Source organism: Lates calcarifer, linkage group LG2 (assembly GCF_001640805.2).
Source record: "Lates calcarifer isolate ASB-BC8 linkage group LG2, TLL_Latcal_v3, whole genome shotgun sequence".
Lineage (NCBI taxonomy): Eukaryota > Metazoa > Chordata > Actinopteri > Centropomidae > Lates > Lates calcarifer.
In genome coordinates, this window is record NC_066834.1 from 497,758 (window position 1) to 521,356 (window position 23,599).

Genomic DNA, 23,599 nt, shown 5'->3' on the forward strand with positions numbered 1-23,599 from the left:
AGCTCTGGAGTATGCAGCTGATGATGGTGCAGGCTCAGGAGGCACTGACTGCTTATCCTAATTATCCTGATCAACACAACACTTTCTTTCATATGAGAAAATTTGCAAATTGGCAACATTCAATTAAATGTTGTTTCTGGCAAGGATGAATTTTCACACCTTGGCCCAGTGAACATCACAATAGGAGTTCTAGCTGTGATTGTAGTTTTACTCTGGGTACAGTGGTGTATGTACTGTAAATCTGTTAGTGTTAGATAAATGCAAATCTCTGTATGTTGACTGCATGTTGACGTAAACCAATGAAACCATTCAGTCCATGAATATAATGTCACTCTACAGAGTGGATGTGATCAGGCTATTTTAAATAAGATCTAATACAGAGAATAACATTGCCTCAAAGTCAGTCACACAGCTGCAATGAAGGCTGGGATGTTTTCCTCAATATGTTTATGTCTGTATTTTCCATTACTCAGCTGGCAGGCAGCAGTGTGTTAAGCACCCCTTGCTACTGTGAAAAGGCATCAAAGGCAGCAAAAAGACAGGTATGGTATGGAATGTGAATGTTCACATGTCCATTTGTGAGGCTGTAAGACCCTCCTCACTTGGTATAGAAAAACACTTACTGCTAATGTAAATAGCAAGGCAGCATAAATCAGGAGCCACGCGCAGCCTGGGAGAATATCGTGTAATAGTTATTGCGAAATGAAGTGGCATTGGGATCAATATCCCACTATATCTCACTCTGGCGTAATGGCGCAGGGGGAAGCTGGAGGCCAAGGGAGTCCGGTCCCTACACCCCACCACGGGCCTATAAATCTGCCTGACCTGCAGCCTGCTTATTAAAGTGCATAGACAATCGGCAGCAGCCATCCAAAAATACAAGCTTACTTACTGACCTGGAGTCAGGGGAATGGATGCCTTTACCTTGTCTGAGGGCAGGGGTTAAAGGCTGATTGAGGCTATAGCATCATCACACCATACTGTACAGAGAGACAGGGAAGTGTTGGTTTTGGCTCCGCATTAATCATATTAATATCATTTAAAATGAAGTCAGAATGTCAGCACTGCAAAGAATACTGTACATGAACTTCTTCCTCTGGTAAACCCAGTATGTTGTGTGTAGGTTTTTATATTCTGTTTATTGATGAATAAATGTGTCTGTTTGTCTTTTATTCATAGTATCTTGAGGCACAACTTTTCTTGTGTCTGTGTGAAGCTGGCAATTATGCTGTCTAAGCTGCGGCTTATTCACCAAAATTAAACATCAGAGTGTTGTTCGCATAGGAATCTGCAGTGCTGTCAGTAATTATTTCAGAATAAATGAAACGAGAGAGGAAATTATTTTCAAGGTTGAGATTTTCTGTCTTGGAAACTGTCTTTTTGAGTGCAGCTTTGACTTTTGTGACCGTGCAGCCACAACATGCTTTTGGTCCAGCTCAGTGTGAGCGTGTGTGTCGTCGGTGGAGTGTTGTGAGTTTGTGTCATCAGGACTCGTATCATCCTCACACTTGTACACAGAGTGAGATAGACAGAACAAGAAAAGTATATGAACACACGTTACAAATGCAGCATTGATAGTAGAGTGGAAAAATCTGTTTTTGAAACAGTTTGAGTCTGAGTGGGCTGTGGTTTTGTAGTGTTTTACAGTGGACAGTCTATACTATCTCATCCTGGTGAGAGGGGTCAGAGACTCTGTTCTTTGCTCTGAGTAACAGAGCAGTTGGTGTTAAAGGAGCAGTGACTTTAATAATTAGAGAAGGAGATCTGGGATGACTGAGGAACAGTGTTCTGGAGACTGACACGAGGATGCCATGGATGTTTAAAGGATTTACATACATCAGTTTTCAGTTATTTTCAAGTGTTTTTTTGTGGTTTTTATTTATTTTATGTATATGTGCAGTGTCCTTTTCTTACCCTCAGGTTGTAATATATCTTCATAACAAACAGCACAAAGCCTGGAGACAGAAATGAGTGCAAAATAATATAGTGATAACGACTGCCTGTGATTTGCCAGTTTATTCAGGTTTTATCCGTTCATACATAAGAGCAGTGCAGCCTCAGGGCAGATATTATTGGTCAGTAAGAAGGATGTTGGCAAAAGGTTATGAATAGTAATTGTAATAAACTAACATGAACAGTGAAACCTGCGGCTCACTTTTGTTTTCTTGGAGACAAATGTTTGTTTCAGATTGAAGACTGTGGACAATAATGCATTTCTCTTATGTTTTGCAGGACTGTGAAGGAAACGTTCAGCTGCTTCACTGCTGGTAAGTGTTTCCTTGAAACTTTTTTCCCTCATTGTAGTTTCACCACATGTATAAGACTTTAGAGGGAAGGCTTTCTTTGAGGAAAGTTTGTATTTTACAGATTTAATCTCCAAACAAACTCTTGAGAACTTGACTGGAGAACAGAAGTACCAGCTAAAGGTTTTAGAGTTTAAATAATAAGAGAGGGTGAGCAGAAAGTTTCTACTGATAGATCCATCACATCCCCATATCCCATTCTTTCTAAACCATACCTTATTATTGTCAAAAAAGATTTTTCAAGGCTCTTTTTGGTAACATTTTCTGAGATGAAGCGTGTCCATACTCTGAACACATCATGTTCATCCTCCATTTTATTTTCACTAATTCTAACATATGATTGGGTGGAACTGATATACTCAGAGATGAGTGAGAGTCAACAGAGGGATATTTCTTTCCTTATTTTTGGTCTTTTAATTATATGATCAAACTGTGAGTGGTGAGTGACTCATAAAATAAATCTAATTAGAATATTTGTTGTTCAGAATGAACTAAGAATGAACACGGTTGACAAGCTCCACTTCAAATAAATAAATAAGCAAATAAATATTCACAGAGACAAAAAGTCCAAAGGTCTGGAGCCAGTTCTTGACCTAAGATATAATAAATACGCTAAAATAGACATAACAAGACAAATATGACAAAATTATATTTTTCATATATATAATATGATTATGATGTTTATTAACACATTAATTCTTTTGAAATAGAAACATGACGTCAAAAAGCAGTTGCCAGTAATATCAGTCCAAATTTTAACTTCATGCTAAATTATTGCTTTTTATTGAGATGTTTGTAATCCTACAAAAACATATTTTAATGTTATATTTCAACAATACGTTTTTAAACCTAACATTCACTTCACAAATTATTATTAGGTTTAAAAAATCAGATGCTGATATATAATTAGGAAAGTGTTCAGTGATCTTAGGAAAATAAAAAATCTAATTAAGGAAGCAGCTCGTCCTCACAGTGGATGATGGCTGATTAATTTGTTATATTTTGCTGAAAGCTTCCATACATACATATTCACAGCATACTGGAGTTGTTTTAAGGCAAGCTGTTAATTATATAAATAAAAAATGTTCTTATGAGATAATTTGATATGATGGTTTAATATAACTGACAATTCAAGCTTTTCTAATTAGCTGTCTTTATTGAGCACAAGCACTAATCAACAACAGTCAGATGGTGTTTTATTTTGTTTAATTCAATATTCTACTCAAGTCTAATTTTATAGCTGTGAAGTACACTCATATTATAGCATGTACATGGTCATTTATTTGATTGCGCACACACACACACACACACACACACAAAAGCACCGTGGTTCTATATGTACGTGCACATGAACCTGGATAATCACAGTTTAATTGTCAGCATCAGCTTCATGTTTACTTCCTGTTCTGTAGTGAGCTTGAAATCTTCTCTCACATAAACACACACAGTGGACTCCTCCTCTTCAGCCCGTCACTGCTCTGACCTTGAACCTAGAGGCAGGTCAGAGGGAAAAGGTGAGGGTGGTCTGGTTGTGCAGATTAAAACAGAGGCTGATTTTTGAGTGGAACATAAAGGGTGAGGGGCTGGACATGGATCAGACCAGACTGCAGAGGTGTTTGTACCACAGGTGACTCTCATAACAAGATTTGATGTGTGGAAATCACATGTAAATGTGCAGGACAGACTGACCTTTGGCCTCAGTGTGTGAGGATCGGTGACCAGTGGCTGACCCGGAATCCTCTCCTAAATGGTTTGACAATAGAGAGACATATTGATCTGTTCAGTCTTCTGGCAAAAGGGGTCAAGAGCCCGACACACGGCCTGAATCTGCTTTGTGTCTGCAGGTAGAGTGGCCTTATCATTACTGGGGCTGTCTCTGTCTTTGCACCACCTGTAGTCATGTGTCGCAGCATGTATGGATCAGGCTTCTGTTTGAGCAGCGACAGACAGGCTTCATACGTTTGTTCCTACGTCACTCGCCAAGCTGAGTTAATGAGGATTACAATAAGGGTATGGGTAAAGAACTGGAAAAATAACACATTGGAAGGTGCACGACAGGCTCAGGAAATAGCTTCTTTTCCTCTTTAACACAGCACAAATTGCTTAAAGTAAAGCTTATGCATGAGAGCTTTAGTAACCTACACCATCTAACCCCCCCACAAAAATAACACATGTATGTGAGCTCCCTCTCAGAGCCCCCAGCTTTCCCCACTGCGCCTGGGCGGCTGCTCTCCTCTGGGCTCACCCAAAGAGGGCTGGCCAGCTCCCACATCTGGCCAGACAGAAGAACAGAGAAAACACTGGGAAATTCTCCTGCCGACCGCTAGTTCTCCCTCCCTCTCCCTCTCTTTCTCTCTCCCACTTGGATTCTTTTGGAGTGACCGGTGATAGAGCAACATCTGGAAGGAGCAGCAGTTTTCTTTCCTTGTTTTTTTTTGGGGGGGGGAGATCTAGGCCCCCGATAATCCGTCTCCCTCCTCATTAAAGGAGCTGAATAAACACAGGCCTCTTCCAGTTGTTCCTATGAATTTCCTCACCAGGCGTCAGGAGACCCAAGCAGGGGCTACTGGATCAAAGCAGCCGGCAGCCCCATGTGTGCCGAGAGTGAGAGTGCGTTCCGGGGTTGGGCCCATTACCTTTCTCCCTGGGAGCCTTGGAGACTCCTAGGTCACTGGCTGTCAGCTCTTTGGCCCAGGCTCAGCACAGGAGGAGGAGGAGGAGGAGGAGGAGGGGAAAGGAAAAGGAAAAGAAAAAGAAAAAGAAAAGAAAAAGATATGAAGGTAAAAGAAGAGAAGGCTTGGCCAGGGGAGATCCACAGATACTGTATGAGGGAAGATGACAAGACAGAACATGAGAGGAGAGGCCAGTAAAGTAGATGGAAACAGGCTTGCTGGCACATGAAAGTGACCTGTGAAGTTTCAGAGAGTTGTCACAGTCTGTAGGTCTACATGTTTGACTTGAATGACCTCACACAGGACTCTTCTGTTTAGTTGTTTTGGGGGAAGCTCTTATGCAGATCTCTATGGTGAACACTTGTATCTGTATCTCCAGCATATTAGACAGTGGGACTAACATGGCAGTGAATTTATTCTAAGACAGAAAACTGTGCAAAACTAAATGTATTTATGCACAAGTGTAAAAGTATAGTTGTAGGTATTGCAATATTGTCGAGAGAGAAAACACATTGTCCAGGTTTAAGTGTGTGCCACTCTAATGCACTGACCCTGGTGTGACATTAATTTTCTAATTCCCTGCACTTCCTGGCAATCAACTTAGAGGGGCAGTGGTTCACTGGAAAAGTTTGCAGTGGAGGCAATTAAAGGCAGAAATCTAAGAAGGAGCTGCAACAACGGCAGCAGCTAAATCAACGGAGGCAGAAGAGGATGATGCCCTGCTCTGTAATTGTTACTCACTTGCTCAGAAAGATGATAAAATTTATCAAATTGCATCCCTTGCGCACTAAAGAAAAAAAATCACCAGTATTAAATGGTCAGTGTAATTAACTTACCTGGCTACCAGCTGCACGATGGGTGCAGATGTGGTTGGAAATGACTGTAGTGTTTGTGTTTGTATATGTGCACTGCGCGCGTGTGTGTGTTTGTGTATGTGTATGTGTATGTGTGTACAAATGGCCCTGTGGTCGTCATCAGGCTCCCATCAGCCCCTCCATTAGTTACTGAGCTGTGGGTCCGTGCTGGAGCCTACCTGCCCTGAATACAGATTAGGAGTGGAGGAGAGTATGGGCAGCAAGCACAATGAAGACAAACACACATGCACGCACGCACTCACAAAAGATAGCATTAACATATTATCTACTTTGACATACAGTGACATATTTTGGCACACACACTCATAATCAAAGTAATTGCATTTTACACACCTAAGTGACTGAGATGTTGCATCATATGTGTGGAATAATGGTAAAATCATTAAAAACATTTCTGTGTATTTCCTCTGACTGATAAAAGCACACATGTCCGACTGCTGCCTATCACTGGACACTGACACACCGACGCCTGTGGAGAGCACTTCATCTGGCGCAGGCAGATCATAGCTTACACATTCTGAAATAACGTCACACACGGCAGAGTACACACACTGGCGAGCCCAGCACAAAGGCAAATATGGTTGCATACTTCCCTTCTCCTTCTGGAGCCGCAAGACTCACGTGCTCGTGACAGGAAATCTGCAGGCAGTCATTACACCGAGCCAAGCAAACACGCAGCCGCCACGCTCGCTGATGATGTTTTCACATGTGCCACTGCTATGCTGGAGCCATAGGCACACGCCTCTATGTGTGTCTACAGATGCAAAAATACAGCTCAAAAAAATAGTGATAAAATTTATGTGGCAGAATAGAGATTGTTTGAAAGAAAACCATGTCAACACGAGGGTTTTACTCACTTAAATTTGTCAAAACACTTTTGATTTAAATGCACTTTAGTCTCTCTTGCAGAAAGAAAACTGTAACTTCAGAACAATTAATTTTAGTTTTATTGTTTTATTGTATTATTTGTTTTGTTATTTATTAGTTTTGCTTGTATCTCTAAAGCATTGCAATTTGCAAAAAATAATTTAAAGTAGCCGCAAACCTAAGGTAGATAAAAAATGAAAACAGAGGATGACGATGTTTTTCAGACATTCTCACCTGAAGTTAGGACAGAGGAGTGTGAGGCTGTAGAAACCTCATCAGTAACGGTGCTTATGTTAAATACATGTCAGAAAAAAAAAGAAGTGGGTGTCCAGGTCGAGTTCAAGGCCAAAGACCAGGGCACTGCCTTGGAGTTCAAGCAGGAGCTGTAGGGCACGAGGGCCGGGGGAAGGAGAGAGGGCGTGTGATGGCTTCTGCATGTCCCTCCGGCGGCGCAATGGGACCCTTGGGAGACCTGGGTCAGGAGGCCTCCCTCCAGCCTCCCTACATTACTGTGCCATTTAAAGCCACCCAGCATCTATTTCCTCCAATAAAAACTAATAACCTTTTCTGTCGGAAATCACGGCAGCTCTTGAGTGCTGGAGCAGAGGCCTGGCTGGATGGCCTGTAATTGCGGTCCAGAAGTCCCCCTGTAGTTTATTTTTTGCAGTGTTTTGGATTTGATTTTTTTTCCCCCCAGTCCTCCTGGTCCTCTGCGCTTTGCGGCTGATTGCCTGCGCAGCTCGCCCCACACTCAGTAATCAGACAGGAGCTGGAGAGGGGGCAAAACAGCAACTCAAGGACCTTTTATAATTGGGAGGGATTTGGAGGGCAGTTGGACTTTACATTTGGTGTCAGAATAGGTTGTGATGGTGACTGTGCTGGCTGAATAACGGAGGTGGCAAAGCCCCCATTACAGTCAAGTAGTTCATTGTGAGGCAGCTATGAATAGTTTACATGTATGTCTGCTCTGTTACTGTCCATTTGGTGTTGGGAGTGTTGTGGCATAATTTGGGAAACCAAAAATAATACAAGATATACTGTACTAAAAAAAATTGAGAGTACCTTTTGGATTTTTATTTATATTTGATTTTCTGCGATACAATGCTGCTTTAAAAGAAGGCATATGGAAAACCCACACACCAGTCAATAATCTGTAATAAGACTGTAAAGTGTTAACACATATATTTCTATAAAGCTTTAGAACAACTGAATTTGCCTTTGAAACTGGCTGTGATTATTTCTGGACCTACATAATCTTTCAGCGCATTTTTCCTAACATTTTCTTAGCAGGAGATTGTATGTTTCAGCAGCAACTCCACCACGTTATGGCTAAATTATAGAATAATTTGGTGCACCCAACAGCGTTGGCTACCTCATGTGCTAATAGTAGTAATGAGGTGAATTCAGATTCAGCTCTGCTCAGGATGCCCTGGAGCGTAGAGCCCCAGCTTGTCCAGGACTACAAAAGGTCTAGAGTGTTGCCATAAGCAAAGTGCAGTGTGAAAAGAATTGTTGTATGATTCTCCACCTGTCTTTGGATAATTATGACAATAAGGCTGGTTTATCCAAATTAGGTGCTATAATTAACCAATTATGGTTTGTATCTACCAAGTGTACAGAATATATAAATGGAGTTTTATTCATCACATCATATTTTATATTTACATATGGGGAATGTTGTCCAAGATAAAGTCACTCCACTTCTTTTGTCTTATTTATTCTTTCTCTTCTTCACTGTAAATATATTATATATATATATATATATCTCCACACCTGTGTAGGTGTGGATTTTGGAGGCAAAGGGGAGAAAATGAGGGGGTCGTAGCAGTGGAAACAAACGCTGGGGTCTATGGAACTGGCCAGTTTTCAGTTGTGTGCGGAGAAGCGTGTGCTTGGGGAGGCAGTACTGGATACTAATTGAAGAGAGCCATAAGCAGCCTCAGGGGTCACAGTCCATGCACTGCACCAATATAAAGATAGCATGCCCCCTCTGCCACAGAGAGCCACTGCCCCCAGGGCACAGAGGCCACAGCCCAGCCCTGCTCTCAGACAGTACAAACAAATATCTGTGGTCCAACACAACACACATTCTTCTTTCCACAATGGCATGGCATTGGGTGGGTAGAGCTCCTGAGTGTAGGAGGGCACCACTGCTCTTTTTCTGTTCCTGTGTCCTTCTCATGTTTTAATCTGAGAATGAAAGGTATTTCTGAGAATTAAGGCAGAGCACTCTGACGCAGACCTTGCTGAAATGTTGTTGTACATTTACATCAGGTACCGATATAATCAGGGTGTGAAGCGTTTGTTAATGGTAGAATAATAGAACAGTATGTTGATATTTTGTCCATTGCCAGTTTTTGAGTTTTTGATTGAAATCTCAGTATACTACACATGTCCAGTTAGTGGCAGACATATAGAGTTTGAGGTATACCTTATTTACAGCCTGTAAGGAAAGTGTCCTGTTTAAAGAGGTTTCTTATAGTGAGACTGAAGAACACAGAAAGACCCTTGAAACCTTTGAACAAGATTATGAACTTGTTTTGCACAAATAATATTTTATCAAATTCTTGAAAAGGTAAAAACAGCCAGAGTTCACAGCATCACCTCATATAGGTGAGGGGTGTGTGTGTGTGTGTGTGTGTGTGTGTGTGTGAGAGAGAGAGAACTTGACAAAAAACAAAATAGAAAATTTCAAAGTCAAACAGAAAAATAGGCAAACTTTAGAGGCTGTGAATTAAAAAATATAAAGAAATAATGACCAAAATCAACCACAGTCATTTTTACCACTGCTGTATGTTTGTGTGTGTGTTATAGTGTGAATACCTGCAGTGTCAGTTGTGTACTGTACTGAACTGTGTACTGTGTATGTGTGTGGCAGATTAGGTCAGATGAGACAGTTAAAAGTCCTGTCACTTGCAAGGCAATGAACTTGACTTGAAACGTAGGGAAATTCAGTTGGTGAGTAATACACAAATAATGAGCAGATCAATAATAATTATGGGGCCTTCATGTCTAACAAAGGATACCACTGTGTGTATACTCCTGCTTGTGGCCTGTGTAAGCACTGTTTCCATGAATGTCCTTATGCAGTCATGTTAGTGTGTCTGTGCAGTGTAGTGTGTAGCACATGGAGCCCAACACAACTCTGTTTTCATTTTCACTATATTCACATTTATGAATTGTAGTTTCTGTAGTATTAGATAGTTTAAGCTCCTCCGTAGGCCGGAGAGCTCCCAGTCTGCTCTGGCCTGTGGTTGGCTGTCCCACAAAGTATTAATGAAGGAACTGAGCAGATCAGGCTCAAAGCACAAAGTGCTAAACAGAGAGAAACAAGTGGTGAAATGTGCAAGCTGTTCCCCAGCCTGTCCAAGCACTGTAAGATGACTTTAAACAAATTAAATTTCTCTTTCGCCAAAATAAAAACACTCACCCGCAAATAACAAGGAGCCCGCACATGCAGAATTAGCTAACAGCTAACAGCTATTCACTTCTCAGTTGGTTTAAGTGTGCAGTCTTGTAATAAGGCCTTGCTTGATTTTAGCTGATCACACAGGGCTTGTAATCACACTCTGTACCAAGAGGCTGGGGCATTATTGAGGCCCCTGTGTGTCATTTCACTTCATGAGTGTGTGTTTGTTAATTATGTCAAACTATTTCTCACCACCTGCAACTAAAAAGATTGCAGGTCTGTTTAGTAAATGTGTTTCCACTTCTAGCTACAGTACAAGCCTGTAATACTTTTATTCTTCCTGCTCAGCACTGGTTTCAGGGCTTTTCTCAACATAACAGACACAATTATTTCCATGTTCGGTTTTCCAGGCTAATAACTGGAGATTAGAAACTTTGCTGTGATTCCAGTTGTTAGAAACTGGCCATAAAAATCAGAAAGGTAAAAATCAGAAAGACATTAGTATAAATGTAAAAAATGCTAATAATATAGTGCATGAGTGGTATTCAGAAGTTTACATATTCAAGCCTTTTTTCATTTTCAATATTTAAAAGTGAAACGGTCACAGTTTACCTAGAGAGGAGGCAGTTTGTGCCTTTATGTTTCTACAGCTCGGTTTAGGCTGTAGAAAGATAGACAAGCTTTACATTGCCTGATAAATGAACCTTTTCCACTTTCCTTTTTTTGTGTCTTCTTTCTATGTGTTCCTGTTTTTGTGTTTCAGAGTATTACTGTATGTTTGTGTGCACACTTCCTTAATTGCATTAAGAGGATGACGCACTTTCTTACTCTGTTTAAGCTCACTTTAATTGCCTCTGAATGGTGCGCTAGGGAAGCAGGGACTGACGGCACAATGTGGACATGCAATTAGCTATCTTTCATAAGACGCTCCAGGGGAAAAAAGAGAGGGCTCCAATTCATAGAGGAATTTCGCACACAAGGCAACAAATGCTATTTTGTGTCACTGCTGTGGTGGCATCTTGATGGAATGGCATTTCATTCATTAAAGAATCAGACATTCAGGGAAAGCAAGACAGAGAGATCCAGTCAAAGAGAAAGAAGAGGGACTGTGATAAAAGGGGGAGGGTGGGGGCAGGAGGGGGGAGCACAGTGGAAACGGGAGACACCAAGATATAGGTGAGGTGCAAATAAAAAACGAGAAGAGAAGGACAGGAAGAGTTAGCAAGATAGGAGAAGGAGTGAGGAAGGAGTGATGGAGGCAGGGCTCCTCAGAGATGGAGGGTGAATTTTCACCTCAGTTTGGAAAGAGTGCATCACTGAGGTTCAGTGACAGGATGGCTGCAGAATCTGCTGGCCTGCTCTGTAGGTTGAAATTACACACACTTTGGTTTTACATATTCTAAAAGGCTGACATGTCGAGTGGAATAAGAGGGAGGTACCAGATGTTTAGGACTTAAACACTGAAGATGCTTCAAAAACAAACAACAACAAGACATTATTTAATGGTGAATGTTTTGCTGTTGATAAAGCTCAGTGTTGTAAAAACGCTGCAGCTGCTTCCTGGTTGAAGTTAAATCAGAGGAGAGGTAATGTGACCCCTTTGTCTTATTCTAACATAAACTTTTCACACGCCCTCACTGATCATTATTATGGCTGTGCGCTCCATAAAACTGTTCTACTTTATAAATATTCATTTCTTTGTATCATTTTTTAGGTATGTCTGATGTAGATTGACAATAATATCGTAAGTAGCTCTTAAAATGTGATATTAGTTTATGATCCTTTATCTAGATTGGGACAGGCTGCACATGCATTTTTCATGTGTATGAATTTATAAGTGTAAGGCATTAAGTAACTGACGTCATGCATTAGGTTAATGGCAGTGTTGTGACACGTATCAGAAGCTTTTAATACGGAACCATGCAGTAGGTAGCTCAAACAGCACCACTGATGCTCTCTGTCTCCTCCAGCTGCCCCTCCTTTTCCTTCTCCCTCTCCTTGTACTCATTTTTCTATGCTTTTTCCCCTTTTTCATTTTCTCTGCCCCCCCTCACCCTCCCCTCCCCTCCCCTCCCACCACCCCACCCCTGATACCCCTTCCCCCATCTTGGACAATCTCTCTCTCTGTCTCTTGCTGTCTCTCCCGTTCTTCCTCTCCCTGTCTCTCTCATCCCAACTCCATTCTCCCTATCCCTCCCTCCACTCTTCTTCATTTAATAGTGGACCTCAGAGTGGTTGCCATGTCGACCAGCCAGCACATTACTATGGCAACCAGTGTGAGCGAGACGAGGCTGCTGATTAGGGAGAGATGTGTAGTGTAGCCTGGCCAGTGGAGGGTGGGGAGGAAAAGGGGGAAATGGTGTTGGGGTGCTGGGGGGTGGGGGGGTTGTATATTATAGGTCTGAACACGTGTGTGTGTGTGTGTGTGTGTGTGTGTGTGTGTGAATTAAAAAAAAAAAAAGAATTTGTAGAGACTGGTCAGCTCTCTAATAGTAAGCCAAAGGACATTTTTACTTTGGGTTTCAGATCACAGCGTTACCTGCAGCCGTGTACTGTCTAGATTGTGTCTGATAGTTTTTTGCTAAAGGAAATAAGAATCTCTTACTGTCTGACTGTGCTCACCATCATCTCATAGGCTTTTTATGTACAGCACCTGGTTCTCTTAGCTGGAGCGGACTTATGGAAAAATTCTCCTAAAGAAATGAATGATGACAAAGCGTACATTTTATGTGTATTGTACAGCAGCTGCTTTAACCTTTTTCCCTCAAGGCCCACGGTGCTGAGCTACTTTGTTTTGGGGGTACAGACCTGAGCCACGGTGGAAAGGATGCTCTTCTTCTATTTGGGCAGAATCATATCTAGTGTTATGACATGTGAGAGACGGAGCAGGCAGAGCTTTTAAAAAGCTGCACCCTCCTCCAAGAACACTAATGAACGCTGTAGAGGATGCCTCAGACCTCCCAGATCCATCAGAGAAACTAATTACAAGATCCAATTAAAGAGAGAGAGGGAGAAGAAGGGGAAGAGAGGAAAAGAGAGAGAGAGGGAGAGAAGATGGGGTGGGGGGGTGGGGGCGTCTCCGTTTACCATTGACCCAGCCAAGCCGTCAGCTCATTCAAGACAGTAATTATAGCTTATTTATTATTCATCCTTGAGCTAAATAAGAGCATGACATTTCAATAACAATAATAAGGGCAGAAAAAAAGGCAGCACAAACTACAGACTTACTAATTGCAGTGCTCAGAGATTAAACGACTGGAAAAATGTTGTTATTTACTTATTCATAACATCTAGACCAACCATAAGAGCACAGCAATGCACTTTGCTGAAAATGAGTCTAAGGGCTTCTCTCGAGAGATCTCCCTCGTGGACATAATCCTCAACAAACCCAGGATGCCATGCTTCCCTTAACAAGTCTTTCTGGGGTGTGTATCACTGGGCGAGGACTTAATGACTTTCTCTCCCTGTTTTTATTGTGACTACGTCTCATTAGAATGAGTGGTGTGGTGTGGTGTGTGGGCTTCAGTTTTCAGCAGATTCTAACGTCTTTGGCTTTGAGCTCACTGCGCACAGTCGAATCATTTATTGACGTAGTAATTCACAAAACTGTATTAAGGTAAAATGTATTTCTTTTTATTGTGATTATCGGTTCCTCGTCTTCTCGTCCTCTTTTTCCTTCCGCACAGCCATCTTCCCGCCTCTCCTTCCCCTAAGCTGAACTCTGAGGCACCTCATTAAGACTGCCAGGTCCTGGCCTCATTGGCTATGGCAGAGGTGAAGAATATCACATAATCATGAAGTGGAGATGGCATTACACTCATCACAAATTATAGATGAGTTTCATTGTGTGGTGGCAGGCCTGGCAGACTAGTGCTTAACTTAAGTGACTGTTACAGGGGGTCTGCAGGCCCCCACCTTCTCTCTGAAACCATCCCAATCCCTCCAAAAGGAAGGAACATTTATGGAGACAGTCTGTACTAATGTTAGGTGTTGGTGTATTGTATTTCTTTCTTTCTTTTCTGGAAACTGCTGAACCTTAGTCTTAACCACATCAGAAGACAGCAGTGGAGTACTCCATCACTAATAAGACTTGTACATGATTAGGTGTTCAGATCAGATCCTGTTAGGGGCACTTTCTGCTCATCAAACATGGGTCTCTATATTAAAATGATGCAGTATAGTGAGTACTGGGCCAGCTCAGGCCAGTTAAAGTCCATAAACAAAACCTGTGACAGTTATAATTGACTGGTTGTTGAATATCTATATCTGCCTTTGGATGTATTTGATCAGACAGAGAAGACTTTGTTGTCTTCTGTCATTTACTTGCCAGGCACTAAGAATAACTGTTTTTGATCATACGCTCTTATGTTATGTCTCATGACTCTTCCATCATTGCACAGAGCTGAAAAAACAGGGGAAATGAAGACAAACAGCAATCTGTGATTTACCTTTGATTTGATATGTTTGCATGTATGTATTCATCCAAGAAGTCCTTTAGCTGCATCACTAACAGAGTAACGTACAATGCAACACAAGCCTCGTCCCATTGTCATTGGGCAACATTAAAGTGCTCTGTACCTTTTCCTCTAAATGCCTTTGTCCTTGAATCTCAACAGAGCCTTGTTAATATACTTCTATTAGGTGAATCAAGCAGCCACGACTTCAGACAGTGTAAATGAATAAGTCAATATTTGGAGATATGGTAAAGGCACGTTAAGAGACAAGTTTATCTGTGTGAACTGTTTTTTTTTTCTTTGAATATTTAATCTCATGAACTATAAGAAAGAGCAGCTATGGCACGTTCCTTATATTTTCCTTATATAAGTGCAGCTGCACACATGCTTGAACACAGGCAGAAATCTTGACCTTGCAGAACTGAAAGAAGGGAATAGCAACCCAGTGACCTATGGAGGGTTGGTGGTGGGGGGTGGGGGTTCATTCAGAGGGCTGGAAAGCCTCCTCTCTCCCTCTGATTTCTCCTCTCTCCTCCTCTGCAGACTCTTCATACGCTCCCTGTGCCTGACTAGAACAGGAAGAGGGGGGTTATACCACTTATCAGCTGATACGGGACATGTCCTCAGACAGAGCCATTGATTTTATTGATTGATTCATTTGCGGTTTTTCCCATACAGTTGTCAGGGGTGCTGAGCTTATACGCAGAGTTATGGAGTTTGGTTGAGGGTCTTGGTGGGACCAGGGGAGGGTCTTTGGTACAGAAATAGAAACGTTCAGAAAGTATCAGAGAAATTCAGTTTTTTATTCTAAAACTCTGTTAAACAGAAAATTGATAGAACAAGTTTATCTTCTTCTTTACGATGAGTTTCCCTTTCAGCTTTTTCTCATGCAAAGGGTGTGGAAAGTGTCCACATGATTGCACACGCTAGGCCATACTAACAGGATCTGATACACAGACAAACACATCGCCCTATTGCTCTCTCAACACACTCATACAAACACATACACACTGACCAGATCACACCCCCTCGGGGCTGTGGGGCAGTGCTTGAGCGATGTCTCCCCAGGGGGCTGATATTTTATAGTTTGTGTCCATCAGTGCTGTAGCCCGGGGCGCCGAGGTTGACAGTAAGTGCTCTCAACACCGGTGACACTGATTCATCTGAGCTATGACACAGATGAGAGAGAAGGGGGAGGAGGGATGACCAGAACAGAGGTATGAAACACCTAGAGACCAGGCTATGCTCATGGATTTGGTTTGAGGTCCTTATGTTCTGTCTTTGAATTAGCACAACACATGTACTGTACACCTGAGCATATTCCAGTGCCTGTAATTTCAGTAACTAACCCTAACCCTTCTTTTTAGCAGTGATTGGTGCATACAGGTTCATGGATGTTCACCATAAGCACATGGCTGTACTATGACATGGCGGTCTAATATGGGCTACACTGGGCTAGACTAGAGAGATTGGCTTGAGGAAGGGACTCCAATCTAACATGGCATTTCAATTTCTCATTCCCCCCTCATGGCTGTGCTGTGCACTGCTGCACCTCTTCTACATATATATAGGGAGGACGCCTCTGAACCCCAGCCTTCTGGATGCGCATACTAAGCAATCAATGTGTCACCTCTTCCTGACAATCCTATTTTTTTTCATATGGGGGCCATGCTCATTTTTTCTTGTCAGCAGAAGGTAATTTGCTGTATTGTGATTCAGTCCTAAAACTTGGTGATGAGGGGTCTGATAAGTCGGTACCTACCCTCTGCCCCCCTCCCCCCCACAGCCCCCATCCCTGCATCACCCACAATATGGAAAAGCTGAAGGAAGCACCCCAACCCCCATCCTATCTACACCCAACTGCACCCCCACACCCGTGTCCCTTCTTTCCACACCAAGCCCAACATAGTTGTATCTGAGGCGGGCTGCTAAATTAGATAAGCGGGGCTGTGGCGCAGCGCCCCTGATTAATAAAAGATGCAGTGCTCCCTGGGGATGGCCCCTCTGAGGGCCGAGCAGAATCTACCCACAGACAATGGAGTTTGCTCGCACACAATGAACAGGAAATGGAGAGAATGAACCAATCATGGAAATATAACATTTAAAGCAGAGCTATCCTGTGACCCTCTGTAACATTATGCATGCATCATAATAGATAATAACTAATGTTGGAAGTGAAAAAAGAACAAAAATATTAATATATTCATTTATTTAGTAAGCATACCCTGCTATTAACATGTGCTGGGTAGAACTGCAGATTTCCTGCTGTTTTATGACATTCAAGAAAGCATTTGCAAGTCCTTCAACTGAACTACTGCAAATTCATGGTCAGTTTCACTTTTGCCCCTAACAGGGCACATTTAACATACGGGTTATCATGCATTTGGCTTTTGTTAAGGCAGCAAAAAAATAAAAATAAATAAATAAATACCCTTATGTATGTATGTATGTATATATATATATATATATAATAAAAAACCTTAGAAACTGGTTTCATTTGGTCACTGAACCATTATGCGAATTATTGTTTGTGAAAAGCTCTTTCTCATGATTTCAGAGTCAAACCTGAGACAAACTGAGCTTTATACAGTAAAGTCCAAAACAACAAAAAACAACAGTCCAATGAAGGCCAGTGCATTGTGTTTTAAATATCTTTATTTTCCTTTATTTTATTTTATTTTATTTTATTTTCATCTATGGTGCGTAGTTGTAAATGTTTCATTAGGCTGTAACAGTATAAAGGAATCAGGCTATAGGGCTTTTCTTTCCTGGACATTTGTATGCACTTACTTTTAAGAGCAGCCAGAGCAGGAGCGAGGTAGAGGATGTTCTGTAGCTGCTGCAGGTTCATGTACAGAGTGCCTGCCACAGAATGTGTGGGACTGTCAGCAAAGCCTGTGTTGTGTTCAGTTAATTTGAATATTTCATGCTCATATTTAACCAGTATGTAAATGATTTTATAGCAGTGGAATTGGATACGGTTCATAAAAAAACTAGATGCAATATTTTAACGTGGCTGTAATAATTACATTTACATTTTAACAAAAATGTCAAATTCATTTTTTTCAAATCAAATTTAGATTTCTCCGTTTATACTGAACTGTCAGAGACACATGAGCAGAGGTCACGTCCAGCAGTGCTGGGCCTCCAGATAATAAACCACTGCACATATTAATACTGGGACATTTTTTGCTTTGGCTTTGACCTGGCAGGAGGATTTCCCAGTCAGGCCTACTGGTGGTTCAATGGATGTTCATATAATACATTTTGAAAATTTTCCTTTTGAAAGGAGTATTTGTGGACTAGTACTATAACTCAATTTTTCAAGGGTGTAGCTGAGTAGGTGAGTGTAGGCCTGCCATGATTATCGAGATTTTCCAAAGAAATACTGACAAATGGTACCACCAGTTCTCTGTTAGCCGAAATGGCACACCACTAAAATGCTGTGCAGAGATCGGCCTGTCAAAATGAGATGAGGAGAAAAACTTCAACTACTGAAAGCTTGTTTTTTCTTTTACTCGTGCTTTTCTAACTGTTTAAATTGGGGTTAAGAAGTAAACACTTTGATTGTTATATTTTAGTTAATCAGTGAATTTAGTAGTTTGGTATAAACATGCTCATTTGAATGTATGCCTTTCAGACACAGCTAATCTCTTTTCCTAGTAGAGCTACATATTAAAATACAGCTGCAATGAAAAGTGATGTAAAAAATGTTTTGAGAAAGATTCACTGTGAATGTTCCAGCAAACATCTGCACACAGGTGGAGCAACTGATTCAAGCTTCTTTAGCTTTTTAGCTTTTACATATGTTGGTCTTCAGTAATGTTACTTAAACTCACACAAGAGATAAAACAATTTCTTAAACTGAAAAGTATGCTTATATCTTTTTTAAACTGTGTGTCGACCTGTGTTTGTGTGGAAAAAGGCTCACGGATGCTCAGCTAGTTTTCACACCCACAGCATCATGTTGTCACGTCATTTCAGTCCTGTATCAGTGTTATTCACATTTGTCACCTAATGACTTTGTTACCAGGAGGATATTATCCCTCTCACTACTCATGTTTATAAGACACCCAGCAATGATCCAGTTGCCTATGGAAACCACTGAAATCCAGGCTGTATAACCATCTGGGCTCCTTTCAAAAATTTGTGCTGTAAATTGTACATTAAAGCCATTCATTTTAGCACTCAGACAATAATGCAAAAGCATTCACTGAAACCTGCGTGCCCACCGCCAGCAGACAGGTTTACTTGGCAAACACAAAGCTACATCAGCACTGAACACTCGACATGAATCCATTTACTCACGGCCTCATGTGTGCATGTGCACTGCTGCAGCCACGCAGCGTTGGCAGACATGTTTCTTCTCTGCTCTGTGTTGTTGGTGTGTGATCGTCGCGTGGATCATGAACACCACAGCATTTATCTTTAAATAACCCCCACCCCCCCATGTCGCCACCGAACAATAGCGAGACGCTTCTAATTTTCTGCAAGATAATGGTAGTCATATTGAGATGAAGAAGGTCAAGGGTTGGCTTGTGAGGTTCTGATTGGTTCTGAGCCCCTAGAGATAAAATGGAAAGTGATATTTCATTTATAGCACCACCCTCCAGATTGCATAGCAATTTTAGGTGATGGTTCCATGAAGAGGCCCAGTTCTGCAACAATTAGAGTGCATCTAGTGTTCCAACACTAAACACAAAAATGTCTACTCTGATGTCTTGCATCAGCAGTTTTTTGCTGTTTTTTTCAATGATCAAAGGCTGTATAGTTTTCCTCATGCTGTTTTTAATATTTAGTGATTCTCCATCCCCCTCCAACCAGTGAAGATTGATGGCTGTTCTTTATGCATATGTATAAGATGTGCATATGTAGTTGAACCTGCCTTTGACCTTCATCTGCTCGCATGTATTCAGCGAGCATCTGCTCTAACTCTCTGCATTGTAGCTTTTTCAAAAGAAATATTTCTTGCTCAAGTACATACTGTTAAGTTATAACACACAATGCACTGATCCACCTCAATCCTCAAGCCTCCGTATATCATCATTCAAAAAGTGCAGTTGTGCATTATTCTATGTGTGCTTCAATAGAAATGTGGGGGGATGTTGCTGTGGAGAGGGTGAACCTGGGCTAACCAAACTATGGCTGACGCATGTGACAGATACCATAGAGCTTAATGTTTCTAATGACCAAAGCACTGCTCACACATCAGTGACAAATAAATCAGTGAGAAACACTGTCTGTTAATAGAGGTGCCTCTGACACCTAAAACTGATGACATGACTTGCACATTCATACATTGTGGTTCATGGAAATTCCCAGAAGCATCATGGACCAACAGCAGCAGAGAAACTAGCATTTGTCTTGTTTTGTTTTACCCTGCTTGGCAGCTTTTGCATAATCTCTCTGGCCTGGTTTCTACATTGTTCTTAATTCCAGCCTTAGGGCCAGATGCATCACACATTATGCAGTGACCCAAACTACATTTCCCAAAGAGCAGTCCAGGCAGTGGGAGTGGCCTGAGCTTGTTGTGGAGGCTGCCCTTTAAGGTCATTACAGTGGTCATGTGATAGGCCAGCGGAGCCCCCTGGGCCATATGACAAACTGAGCTGCCAGGCTGAGGTGTGTGTCAGGGGTGTTTTTCCACAAAGCATTCTATAAAAGTGTAACTGGGCTGTATTTGCCCTTTCCTCCTGCTATGCGTTCAGCCAACAGGCCCCTGAAGATCTCTTAAAAAGTGCTGATCCACAGAGCTGGGCTGGTGCTCTTGTAATCCTTCTAGCACTGCCCCCACCCCCCCACCCCCCAGTCCCACCATCTGTACCTCCTGCTCTCTCCCTCACATTCCCTCACTGTCTCCTGCTGATGCGCCGCTCTGATGTGAGCGACAAGGTGATGGGATGAAGGGGCTTGTTTGGGCCCCGAGCTAATTACCACACATTAGAGCATGACTAAATAAATCTTAAGTGCTGCTAATTGCTTGGCAGTGAAAACAATAACTGTAGTACTTGCCCAGAGGCTCTGGGGTAGTGAGGGGCTGGGGCACTGGGGACCAGGGGCCCTGGCACTGGGCCAGCAGAAGACACCAGCACCATCAGTCAACTCCCTCACCCCCACTGCCTTCATGTTAGAGTCACACACCACTTGGCACTGTCACTACATGCACCATATGCCCCGCACCACCCGCCGCAGCCACCACCCAGTCCCTAACACACTCCCTGCAGCCCTCGCCAGCAAAGAATAAGCCATACATGACAGGCACAGACAGGCTCAGTCTGTCTGTGGAGCCATCATACATCACTGCATTAATAAACATGAATTAGTAATGGCACAATTAGATGGGGTTGTTCTGACATTTACTGGTACAATAATGGTGTTCTCCTCTTTACAGCCCCCTCTGGCCTGTACCGGAGCACCATCAGACCTCAGACCTTTGGATGTGAGGGCTGGGGGGGGTGGAAATATCCTGCAGAGTATGGATATTGTTAACAATTAAAAGAAAATCTCAGGGATCTGTATCACGACTGTTTGTTTGTGTTTTATTTGAGACATTTATGTTTATCAGGTTTTTCAAACTCTCTATTACTGATAATCAGTATGGGCCTCAAACTCTAATATTGGTCTGACTTTACTGTGTGTGTACGTAGAAGAGTTTATGTTGTGTCGTGTGTGTTTCTCTTAGGTTGCACTGTGCTGCGTGTGAAGAAGAGCTTTGAACAGCCTGTGCTGCCTCCCAGAGCTCCAGTGGCCCAAAGGTATGTTCAACACAGCCACACTGAGTGGAGCATCACACTTCCACTCTGCCACAGCACTCACCAAAGATGAGTGCCATGAGTGACAGAGGAGCATTTCCAGTAATTCACTGTGCTCTCCCAACATTATTTGTTAAGCTTGATGTGACTGCTGCCAACTTTCAGTGTTGGTGAATGTGTCCCCACAAAGAGACTCAGTGCAGTCACTGCACACCATCATATTCTGTCTGATCTGCATAATATAACACTTAGATTTTGTTTGTTCCATATCATGACTGTCGTGGCAAAGCCCTGCTCCACCTGGTGTGTCACAGTTTCTCGGCTTAAGGAGTTAAACAAGCAAAAACAGGCTATAGTTTGATTTGAAGATCAGGAGCAGTTTACTTTAACACCATGTAATCAGGGGAACAATGTGCCTTCATTTCAATCAAAACTCAGCATAAAAGTATTGCTCACAAACATTAACCTGAAAACATTCTGCGTATTAAACCGTGCAGTTTGATCAAAAGGGTTATGGTTGTGTGTTTTGTGTCTTTTCTTTAGGAATCTTTTCATTTATCTCTTGGTTCGTTTCAATGATTTTCTATAACTTAAAGTTTCATTCTCCAGAAACCTGACAGGGATGAATGGTGATGTGATCTCAGTGATCCGCTGCCACTCCCTGATCCTCCCTTTCCCTCCTAAACCAGAAGCCTCTCATTTTCACTGTCACTCTTCTGCAGTGTTTTACAGCTTTCCCAGGGGACTTGTGTGCTTTTGTTAGCTTTTCTGTGAACACACACAGCCTAATTGGTTGATTAGTTCAGGTTGACTGGCCTGTTAATTGAATAGTAATTTAGATTTGATGTGTCTAATGAAGATCCTAATTTATTGTTTGGCACTCTTCCAGGGTTTGTTTTTGAGAGTAGGAATCAAACAGAAAGGATGAAAGGAAACAAGAAAATGATTCAGTGTTTCACTGCTGCTTTGATGCCACATGAATGTTAATCTTTTGTAAGGTTAGAACACTTAAGGATTTTTATCTCCCTGAAATGATGCTGATATAGACAATAGGAAGAAAAAGCCACTGCAGTAAAACTGTATTTCCTGTATTGGTTATTATAAATTGCTCTATTATTCATATACATCTTTATTTATTGATCACTTTCACTGATTGTAAATGATTCACCAAAAAATTGAATGAAAAATGAAGATACTGTAGAACCCATCCACTTGTAAAGTGAGTGACGCTCTTTCACTGAAGATGCTACATGTAGCAATTTAATATCCAAAGTATCACATTTAATTCAAGATATGATTACATTACTACACTGAAAACAAATGAGACCATGGCTCAGAGGACTGGCAGCCATATTTAGCCTCTAGGCTGTTTTACAATCTGAGCTGCTGGCTTGAATTTTGCAAGAGCTCAGCTTGGTTCATTTATGGCACAAACTGATTTAGGGCACAGAGCAGGTATTGCAAGTCGTGCAGTTCATTGCTACATTACAGTGAAATAAAGCACGCAATAAAGCAAAGAGATGAAACATTTTCTCCTCCTTTCTCAGTTGACACAGTCCTTTTCAGCCAGCTCAGGCAGCTTTCCAACCAACTTCAGCCCTCTCATTCATTTGCAGTGAGGATGGTAGCAGCACAGTGAGGCTGCTGGTAAACCACTGCAGGGAAAGACGTTGAACCTCTCAACATCATCCAACAAGAGGCTTTATTCGCCAAACAACTAAGTGCAGCATTTCTGCTGTTTACCTCGCAATCCTTTTGATGAAAGATAAGATCACTGCTGCCATGACAACTTTCCAGAGTTGTAAAGTCCTGCCTGTGACTATTATAAACTGCTGTGCAGTGTTTGCTGCAGTCTGATAATCTTTTAAACTCACATTCTGTCACTCCAGGTGGACGTCCTGGATTCTATTTTATTGTTTCAGCAGAACCTTTACACTTCCCCATCAGTGCAGCCAGCTGTGTTGTTTAATCACAGGACTGTTTTCAGTCTGAATCCCTGCCAACTCTGTCTGCAGAGTAAGAGCAGAGATGCTTCTCTTTAATAAAGATAGTAGTTTGTGTTTACCTAATAACTCTGCATTTCATTTGTATTTGGGTCCTGAGATGATCAGATATTCTGGGCACATTTGTTCATATTATCCATCAGACCTGTGACTAGTTGCATGTTTTTCCTCCTCTGCTCACCCTGAACTGAAGAAGAGTGTAGTTTGCCAGTCAGTGATAATGAGAAAAATGACTGAACACATAATCTGTGCATTGTACACATT

General features: G+C 41.8%; 1 protein-coding gene across 1 annotated transcript in view; it reads left to right on the plus strand.

Annotated features, from left to right (window-relative positions):
- The first annotated feature begins 2,230 nt into the window (after nucleotides 1–2,230).
- zfhx3b (zinc finger homeobox 3b) overlaps nucleotides 2,231–23,599 on the plus strand; it is a 191,390-nt gene continuing 170,021 nt past the window's right edge. The window contains exons 1-2 of the mRNA XM_018683250.2: nucleotides 2,231–2,267; nucleotides 21,263–21,335. The gene's annotated coding sequence lies outside the window, so the exon portion shown is untranslated. The remainder of the gene's footprint in view (nucleotides 2,268–21,262; nucleotides 21,336–23,599) is intronic.